The following is a 10,938-nucleotide window of genomic DNA, read 5'->3' as shown; positions in this document are numbered from 1 at the left end:
AGTGTATATTAGTGTATTGCATCATGTCTAATTTCCACACGTCTGTATGCAAATTCAGTGTATTTACAGCAGAGGTGCAGATGAACATTTTTGAGGTACAGCTTCCATCTCTCTTGCTACACACAATTGTCACAATGATGTAGTGTACAGTAGAAGCCTTATGAATATGTCTGAATAGTAAGATTTGACAGGTTGCCTGATAAAGCCTAAGGTGTGTTTTAATAATCTGTCAGTGAGTCGTTTTATTATGCAGACATACAATGTAGCATTATCAGTGCTCATAGTACACTGAAAAGATGAAATATCACATTTTGCCACTGCATGCTGTATGCAAAAGAAAACATGATGATGGATTAAATGTATTGTATAATTTTGGTAATGATTGTGAGTGACGATATAATACATTTATGTGTTTTACTGTAAGAATAAATTGTTGTTGTAGCTACTATTAAATCCCTATTTTTTTTGAATTATCAAATTAATTAATTAATTAATTATCCGTTGATAATTAAGCTGTATTTTTTTTAGCATTTTCATTCTTTTTGGTCATCAGATAGTACATCATTAAAGTTTTATATTACATGGAGACTCATAAGCCAAGGTTCCATCCAAATAATGCAAATTTAACCAAATTATTTTACAAAATCTGCAAAAGGAATGCGAATGAATGCACTTTTCCTTCCACTTCTGTTATGCGAATATTAAGAGTTGGGCACATGAAGATTAACAGTTGGTGGTGCTAATTCTCCTGTCCGGTGCCATTAAAATATTGCAGAAGAAGAGGGCGCAATGAAATGATGCAATTAAAATAGTACTTGTCAAATCTCAAACGGTGGAAAACGTGATGGAAATATGGGATTTCTATTTGTTTCATGTCTTAATTTGAGGAATGTTACACTCTCCTCATCGCTCCCCACTAATCTAATGTTTTCTTTTGCCGCCATTTTTTGTCTCTTCAGTGGAGCTGAAGTCAGTTATTGTCCGTTTATTAATTTTTGCATTAACTTTACTCCTTGGACAATACAAGATATAACAGCAATTCAAAACACTTGGATAAGTAGTTGATTCTATTTATAAAGGCTGTTGTTTGATTCACTAAATGCAAACACACAGCACCAGTAATTGCTGTACTGTGCTGGTCCCATCAGTGACTGGCTAAAATAACCTCTCAAAGCTGATGAATGCTTCAAAGCCAAACAACAGCACAGTTATTTCCTTAGAGAATATATTGCTGTGCAGGGGGACCACAGATTAAGACCAGGGATGTCCACGTTCCCTGAGCACAGTGTGTTGATACACCTGTATACCATTTCCATATAGATTGCCTGTCCATCATTTCCATTTTGATACTGCAGGAGAGGCGGGACTGATAGAATGGAGCAGGGAGTGGGGAGATGTAGAGGCGACAAAGTGTGTTGGTATGTGATAGGGGAGAGAGAGAGAGAGAAAAGTTAATGTATTGTTAATGTTCACATTACTGTTATTGTGTACTGTTCAAATACTTGGACAAATTGCATTTTGATTTGATTGTTTCTGAAACTTTCACGTTTTTGAATTGAATTGGGAAGAAGAGAGTGAGCAAGCATAGGCTATAATATCTACTTCGAGTGGAGCTAGTTGCATATTTCATGCTGTGCCACAAAGAAAGAGGAATAAGTGTATATGAGCTCAGGTGCCAAAGTCCTCCATGACTCCGTACATCTCAAGGCAGAAAAACCTCACCGATCTTGATTTTAATCTGCAGTTGAATGTGAGAATGTACAATAACTGAAAAAGAAATCAATTTTTCTTTTACAGAAACTGACATTTGAATTCTCGTCACGTTTTGTGTAAGGAAATATAAACTAATGATATGTTGCTATTGTGCATAATTTTCCATTTTTCAAAAGAACATAAAGCCATTTGGTGAAACAGCATCTTTCTTTAGGCCTCTAACTGGGCGTTTCCCTTGGCAGCAGTTGACTGATACTTGAGAGCTGACGTTGCTAGGAGACATGCCGTCAACATCAGTGGTGCGCTACTGATTAAATCAGAATCAGAAACTGTTTATTGCCAAGTAACATACCTTGGTCTGATGGTGCTGACAACAAACATGTAAAAATATAAAGGTAAAAAAATAAGATAAGATAAATAACTTTAAAAAGGGTTATTTCAAAGACATTCTGTCAGGGATACCCCCATTTATCCTTATTTTGTACTGTGTAGCTTCTTGGAAGCTCACATTACTCTCGCTAGAATATCATGCTCTTTTCCATTAAGTATGAAGCCCATAACGTGGCTTTTAGGTGTGCTCTACATGTTGTTTTTCCCAGATACTGCTGAGACTCTGTTCAGCTTGATAGTGAAAGTAAAACATGTTGGTTCATGTGTGTCATTCATGAGAGGACACCTTGTCCCCAGAACCAAGAGCCTCATTAAGAATCCAACCTTGACCCTCCATCACCTCAATTATTGCATACATTAATCCCATCACTCTTCCCTGCTGAAAATCCAACCCCCGTACACACACACACACACACACACTAAAGCTGCCCTGCATTGATGGCTTGCTGATTGTTTCTTTTGTGCTAAAATCAATCAGAGCACAGGGTTTATTTGCAGCTTCCACTAAATATGGACGCAGTTAAAGTGATTGGAGTTTGCTAATGAATGGTATTGTGACTGTCGTAAGTGTCCACGAGGAAATACACATGACCATCAATGCACACAACGTAACCCTCAATGCACTTAATATCACCAGAAAAAACAGAGTGACTCTGTCCTTGGTTCAGCTCAGTTGTGCTGCGCTTCTCTCCCTGCTGAGTCGCACTGCTTTTAATCTCTATTTCATGCCACTCGAACTCCTGTTGATAGGATAGTTGTGGGCTTCTTCACACCCACTAAAGCAGTGACAAGTGTGAGTGAACATGATGTGCCCAAGGTTAAAAAAGTCATCCAGTCGTCTTTCCCCCCACACTTTTAGCTCATAAAAGCCCATCTGTCCTCTCTGATTCAAATCTCTCTCGACAGTCAACAGGAAGACAGATTTTTGGTCCTAAAAACTGAGAGAGAGAGACTTTCTCTACAGAGGGTTTCAGAGTGCACAGTGGATGTGCCGGCTGCCAAATACTTCAGAGTAAATGGATCAAATTCTTATCTTGGACGTTGGATAATTGTTAACACTCCCCACTCTCTCTCTCTTGGGGTCACTCCTCAGCGAGCCTGTTGGAGATAATTGGTCTTTCGCTGTCTAATGAAGAACCAAACAGAGAGGGGACTGAGGAGTTGTAGGTGCACATACAAATAAACCCACAGTCATTCGTCCAGCAGCAGCTTTCAAAGATCTACATAACTGGAAACACTTTTTTAATTTGTAAAACCATAATTTGAAAGTGTTCTCATCATACCTCTGTATTTGTACTTGAAGTTAGCTTTTAATGATGGATTATGAAAGGTTTCTACGCATTTTCTTTAACACAAAGAGGAAATAATGTATTCATGTAGCTACTATTTGAAAGGAGATAACAGCAGCTGCAGAATTTTGCTATAATGGTCATCCTCACACAATGCATTATAATTTTGCACTATTTACCATGAGAACATAAATTCTACTTATTATTCCTCCTGTGTTTGAGCAAAGAGATAAAATGGCTTGGTTATGCTGTGGTAGAGAACTCTACTATGTCCATGGGGACAGACAAGACGTGGTGTGTTGGTTTGCAGATAGAAAAGTCACGTAAAGGTCACAGCTTCACTGCACTTGCAGGCGAGAACACATCCAGGAAATGTTGCCAACAAACTGAAGAGAGATATCAGGCAGTGTTAGGACGAACTGCAGGAAGAACCCGAACGGATGTAGACAGCTGACCGCGGACAGGTTTTCTCAGAAACTCTCTTGCACAGTGCTGCTCTTACTTAGAGCCGCTATTGTGACTGCACATCATTAACATTAATCGCTTCACTTGTCATCTTGTCATCTAGCTGAAAAGGTCAACTGTTGGAGCATGAATGAACAATTTCATTTAGGGAAAAGATTGTCCACAGGTAAAAAGTAATGTTGTTCCTCTTGAGTCTTTTCTTATGGTTTTAATAAGGCACCCTTTACAAAGAGTAACTTGTGGCTTTTTTGATGGGAAATGAATATTTTATTAATGCTTAATTGATCAATTAACAGCCATTAATAAGAAGAAGAAATTTGGGTTGCCAGGCTGTGAAAAATTGGTTGTTGTTTTCGGGGTGGTGGACAGGCATGCAGCACATTCAATACAGACCTGAAACTGTTTAGTTACCTAACTCTAACCATACCGTAACAATAATCTATTTGACCTAACCACAATCCTCCACTAACCTTAAACATAACGTAGTTTCCATGCCGAGGTATGGTAGACAGTGATTTGGCAGGTAGACATGACTACATGTGGGACATTGACCAATCACAGCTATCCAGAGATAAACTTCTCTGTTCCACTTGACAGCCCCAACAAGGTCGCTCCTCTTTGCTTCGTCATGTTTATAGTTGAATCTGACATTCCCATCAGCCTCAGCTGTACTTTCTGTTTAGTGCTAATTAGCAAGTGTTAGCATGCTAACATTCTGAACTTAGATGGTGAACATAGTTCTGACACTCAAATAAATAGTGACAGGCAGTAATTATGGTGCACTATACAGTAAACAACAATCCTTAGTCTTGTTTAGTTGCACCAAATCTCCATTGAATAGACACCGTCTGTTGTTGTATTTACTCATTTTGCCTAATGTGGTGTTTATTCAGGGAAAAAATATGAGCAGATTTCCACAAACAAGGGTATTAGAAACCATTCCCTTCTGCCACTTCCTCTCTCACTAATTACAAACACAAGTAACAGGTAATAAGCCATGCATATTTTGTGAGGTCTTGTGCACAAACTCATTGTCTTACCTGTTTTCCTCTTGGCACATCGCACATCCCCTCATGTATGTAACTAAATATTAATTCGACTGGGGCGATAACAGGGAGCCTACTTCTGGAACGTGATAGAGCGGCAACGCAAAACAGAGAAAAAACAAAACATTAAGCATTCATCTTTTCCGATCCCAATTTGTCATGGTACGACGGAGCGGAGGAAGAAAGGGAGTGCCGGCAGCAGACTGTAAAGTGAACGGGTGAAAGGAAGTGTGAGGGATCTGTTCCGCTGTGACATGCTGACTACTTGTGTCAGAAATCGCAGCTGTTGGTCCTAATTACCAAACTGTTACGGCAAAGCAAGCGAGGAACTTGGAGTTGGAAAGAGGTTGTGTGTGTGTGGGAAAGAAAGAGTATCTGGTGAATAGATGGAGAATATAGATCCATTATTCACATTAAGCTCCCTTTCTAAACACAAGTCTGACTCTCTTGAAGGAAAAATGCAATTATTCATTACCGCAGATTCATCCAACATTCAACAAAGCTGCTGACCCGTGCAGTGCAGCTCTGTTTTTATGGGGCCTTTTTTGTGTGTTCCACTTGTAGTTTCATCCTTAAAGGCAGAACACTGTGCCACAAAACATTTCCTCCTGTCTGAATGCAATGTGCGTCACTTTCATATCAGGGAGTTCACACGTTGAAGGCGATATGACTCCACACACGATTACCTTTGGCTGTTTGAGTGAGAGCCCAAAAAGCGAGAGTGGCCTATCACTGCAGATCAAGAAGAAGCAGTGAGGGGTGGTCTTAAGTGATGCCTGAGTGTTGGAGGCTGATAAGGTGACACGTTGGGGTGCCCTCAGGAGCTTCCTCTCTGCTGTGCCTCTTTTCCTTATACACACACTCACACAAACACACCCTCCACACTCAATGTTCTTCGCTTATCTCAGAGGAACGAGAGCCCCCCACTTCAACCGCACAATCGTTCTGCCTTTCCCCTCTCTTTATCTCCTCACAGTCATTTACTTGGGAGATGGAATCAGAACAGCTCCCACCGCTAACATGCTGTAGCTCTGGAGATGTATAAAAAGAGGCGCTAAGAAGAGAGGGGAGAGAAGAAGAACGGAGGGAGTGGAAGCCGGAGCTTTGCAGGGCGAGAAAGGAGGTCAAAGCTGGGGATCGCTGAGAGCGAGGGGTGAAAAGAGTAAAATGAGGGTTTTAGGGGAGTACAGGGAGAAAGAAGTGGATGAGGGAGGTTACAGAGGTGCACACTATTATCGCCGACCCCCCCCCCCCCCTCCCCCCAACACACACACACACACACACACACACACTAACGCTTTTTCTTTTTACACAATTGAATTTAGGGCTGAGGATAGGTGAGACAACATGCACGGCAAAAAGGGCTTATACAGGGATGAGGTGAAAGGAGTGACGCAGAGTAAAAAAAAATCTGGATAAGAGGAAGAACAGTGCTGTAGGATTAAACTTCAGGAAAGGGGGCTGACACTAAAAAAGTAAAGAGAGGAAATGCAGTGTAATAATAGAGCCACACCAGAGAACAATGGCACATGGGAGAAGACACCATGCTGAATCTGTCTGTGGGTGCACACGGGGACAAAGAGGTGGAATTGCTTTGAAAAAATGTAATTTATGAGAGGCTGAATCTGAGGAGAATTGGGCTTTCTCCAGGAAATACAACCCAGACTGATATCAGAGTTGGCTGTTATTTTTTCCTTATTTGGCCCATAAGTTTGGGCAGACTCCCTTAGGCGGCCTTAGAGGCCAGATGAAATCACACACGTCTGTCAAGCAGATGCATGCTGAAATCACGTTGTTTAAGTGATCTTGATTAAGATTTCAAATCTCTATCTGCACTCATAATATTGTTGTACAGGTAACACTGTAATACTATGTTGTACTATAGATTTAATTCAACAATGTAAGGCCAGTTGTCTGCTGACACTAAATACGCGAACCTCAAGACTCATTAAACAGTTCCATTAGTTATTTATTGTGAAAAGGAATAGTTTGGCATTCTGGGAAATGATATAAATAATATAGTATGAGAGGATAGATACCACACATCGCTGTATGGTAATTTTTACACTTCGATCTTTAGATATAGATAGAAGATATAACATGTTAATTAGTGAGCTTTAGAGGTGCTGGTTGGTGGATTCTGTTACCTTTTGACAGAGCCAGGCTAGCTATTTCCCCCTGTTTCCATTCTTTGAGCTAAGCTAAGCTAACCGGCTGCCGGCTGTAGCGTCATCTTTACTGTACAAACCTAATTTGTCTAACTGTCAGCAAAGAGTTGTGAGATCTTGCAGTCGACTTCAACGACTTTACTGAACGCGAGCACATCTGGTTGTATGCAACACTATGTGCAGCTGTTTTGGGCATGTGCTGCACCGTCTCGTTTTTTGGCTCAGTCTGATGAAAGTAATCTTGGAATCAGGTGAGAGAAAAGTAAACATGAAAAATAAGTTACTGAAGACAAATCAGTAATGCAGATGCAAACACTGTAACTGTGCTGGAGTTTTCATCTATTAGACATGTTGCCTTAAAAGTGGGGGAGCAGATCCTCCTACCAGCTCAGAGGAGGATTTTACTCAAATAGTACTGTAGTCTCTGTGGCACCCAAAGCATAGCTATGACTAAATAACTTGATGGGTTTTCTGAAATTAGAGAGATCAAATACACAGTGGGGGGCCCATTAATTCCATAAACCATGGGACCAAATTTCTCTCTCTTCCACCTAATTGTGCAAATTTGGGCTTTTAATCCAGCTTTTAGAGGTGTTATGTATTTTGGGCAAATGTTAGTTTTATATGTCAAAAATTAAAGGTATTATCTAAGATTCTTGGTATATTGTACTTCATCTTCCAATCTTTGTTGTGCTGCTTATCTCACTGCATTTTCTTGCTTGCTTGCTTATTTTCTTCTGGTTTTGTAGTTTTGTAATAATAATAGCTCCTTATGCTTTATGTGTCAGTGGTTGGTTGTTGAGAAGAAACCGCTAGTAACTTCTTAGAGTTGGTGGGAAGATGAGGGAGAAATAAAAGGGTCTTTTCATGCAAATATCCTTTAATCTTTGCAAATGATTTTGTGAAATGATGTTCTGTCACTTTCATGCATATTAAACGTTCTCGCTATCTGAAATATTGGTTTACTACCTCAAAAGTGGAAATTTCACGTCTTAATGAGGCTCAGTATCTTTGGGGATTTTTTTTGGCTCCCTGCTGACTTTGGTGCTTTTCTTTTAAAACACCATATCGCCTCTAAAGTATCTTTTCAATGCCATGGTATGCCTTAGTGAAACACTAAGAGAGCCTTTCTCGCTCATTCTGCTCAGCTCTTATCAAAACAGCTGCTGTCAACCTCATTTCAAGGGCAAAGAATTCTGGGCTTTAATTATCTTTTGTATTTATTTTTTCATGAACAGCAGTGGGGGGATCTTAAATGAGATATTATGCTGTCTGTGAGTGATATATATGAAAGTAATGGGCACTAATAGGTCACTGAGACCAATGTTACACCAAGGTTAGTCTTTTAGTTTTTTCCTTCTATAATTCATAAAAGTGGAAGTCGTGAAAAAAATGCCAAAAGGTGATTTGGTGTCCCTAATTGAAAATTACATGGCTGTTATATTAGGAATAGCTGATAACAATTAAATACTGATGAGCTGTTCATTATGATTTGTTTGATTAATTCAAAATGATGTAATTAAAATTGCAATAATTGCTGTGGTGATAAACAGTAGCTAGAGTGTAATAGAAGCAACAAGAGAGTGATGCAACAAACTGTAACAACAGAACAACAAGAAGTGAATACACAGCATCTTTCTTGAGCAATATGTTCATAAGCATACGTTTGCTGTTTGTAGATCAGATCTACAAATCTACATTTTTCTGCCATTGTTCAAAATATGAACAGTGTGCAAATGTGCTGTGTTGCCTCCCCACATTATTAGATTTAGTGGGAAGATATGCAAGTTTACATAAATAGATCTTCATGGTGGCAAACATCCAGATGTTGCAGTTACAACAGACAGAAAGTTCCGATCTTCAAAGCTGCTTTTCTTAAAGGGGAAGTCTTCACTAAACAAACAAATAAAAGCCACTCAGTGCAATGACACAGTCTCACATATGTTACCTCTTTTACTGGAACAGCCACATAGCAAATATTTAAAGCATTGTCATAAAATGACAAGAGTGGCCTCCCTTGACAAAGTGTCTAGTTACAACCTTTAAAACACAGGCTGTGAGGGGCACAGACCAGGAATGTGCCATATTTTCTGTAATGCATGCATATGACATTTTGTAAATTCCCTGCTTTATTAGTCTTTATGACAGTCTCGCACCAGCTTCCCATCAAGAACTGCTTCTAGTTTCTGAGAAAAAGAATTAGGTAATTCAATCTCCCCTTTATGAATTAAACAACCATTGAGGCATAATGAGCTGCATGTTTTCAGAATGTGCCTACGATGCACAAAGGCCATGTTAAAATGATATGCACTGTGCTTAATGTACTATATGTGAAACTCTTTAAAAGTCAAACAATCATGTAGAATGTGTGAAACATTTGCATATTTGTACTTTCATGATTTACTTTTGCAACCTTTAAAGAAGTTACAACTTACTTTTTGTGGTAATCGCACCCTCTTGCACATCAGGGGGAAAGTCACATGCACTCAGACACACACACACACACACACACACACACACACACACACACACACACACACTCCATAAGTTCTGACTGACAGCAGAGAGGTTGTGAATCTAGGCACTAGAGGAAGTATGCCTATTTTTTACTCCTGCAGGGTAGAAAGAGGGAATGATGAAAGGAGAGTCGTGTACCTATGGGAGGTCAATATCGACACAACCCCAGCTCAGAAAATGACTGGCCTGAGGAGCAGAGTAGTTGTTCAGGGAGAAGCCAGATTGAGTACATGGCAGCACTGTAACAGTAATACTGTTCCAAGCCTGAAGGCTCTTGGTCACCGCCATTGCTCCTCCAATGATCCCTGCTGAAGGTGCTTTGCTGTTTCATGGGGCAGCAGAAATGTAACTATGATAGCTGTTTACAGATTTGTGTTGGAGACAGATAGGTACAGAAAAGTTTTAGAGCTAGAAGCTGAACAAACCCCCTCCACCCCAAAAAAAACCTCATTCCTGCAACACATTCTTGTTGCAGGAATTGTTCTGTCACCATGCTGCTGGCCAGAACTGGCATCAACCAGTGCAGGATGGTTTGTCTGAAGGTAGCAGGGGGCTTACAAATCTGACTATAAACTATGACACCAGGAACAGGCCAAAGTGCCTTAAGACAGTGTTCTGACAAAAAAGTTTTCAACTACTAGCTGCCATTTTTCATGTTTACACCAATGGGGAAATTGCATATTGAATCAATCTAACAAAACCAGAAACAGAAGAAAAGGCGCTTTGAAAACAGCACAAAGTTTCCAGTAAAAGAGCCATAAAGGCAGCTGAGGCAGTTTTGGTGCATTTGCCTGGTCGGTTCGGTTCGTTGGGCTGGCGTGAAATCTGTCAAACTCTTGTCTTGTGGGGGCTAAACAACCAGACAGTCCACTTCTAAGCGGTTAGTTTGGAGTGTGAATGAAAATGAACAACAGGATTTTGTGATAGTAGATGGCCTATATGATTTTACTACTATTTAATTCATTTTCTCTCTGTCAATCGTGTCAGCATCAACATGTGGCAGCAGGGATTTTCCCTGTTCAATCAGTAACAAGACTAAGTCCACTGCCATGCTAGCGGCCCTGTGAGGTACAGTGATGCTTTGAGCTAAATGCTAAACATTCTCACAATGCTAATACGCTGCTGCTAAGCAGGTGTAATGTTGACCAAGTTCACTTCTTAGTTTGGTGTGTTAGCATGCTAAACAAAGTACAGCTGAGACTGATGGGAATGTCATTCGTTATACAGGTATTGGACACATTGTAATTTTGACCAGCTTATAGCGCTAGATGAAAAGTCAGGGGAACACTCAAGTAAGTACAGTTCATACTGAGGGGAACATGCCGACAGTGAAACACAATGGTCAAGCCG

This window comes from Enoplosus armatus, chromosome 19 (assembly GCF_043641665.1).
Source record: "Enoplosus armatus isolate fEnoArm2 chromosome 19, fEnoArm2.hap1, whole genome shotgun sequence".
NCBI classification, from domain to species: domain Eukaryota; kingdom Metazoa; phylum Chordata; class Actinopteri; order Centrarchiformes; family Enoplosidae; genus Enoplosus; species Enoplosus armatus.
Note: the sequence above shows the minus strand (reverse complement) of the source record.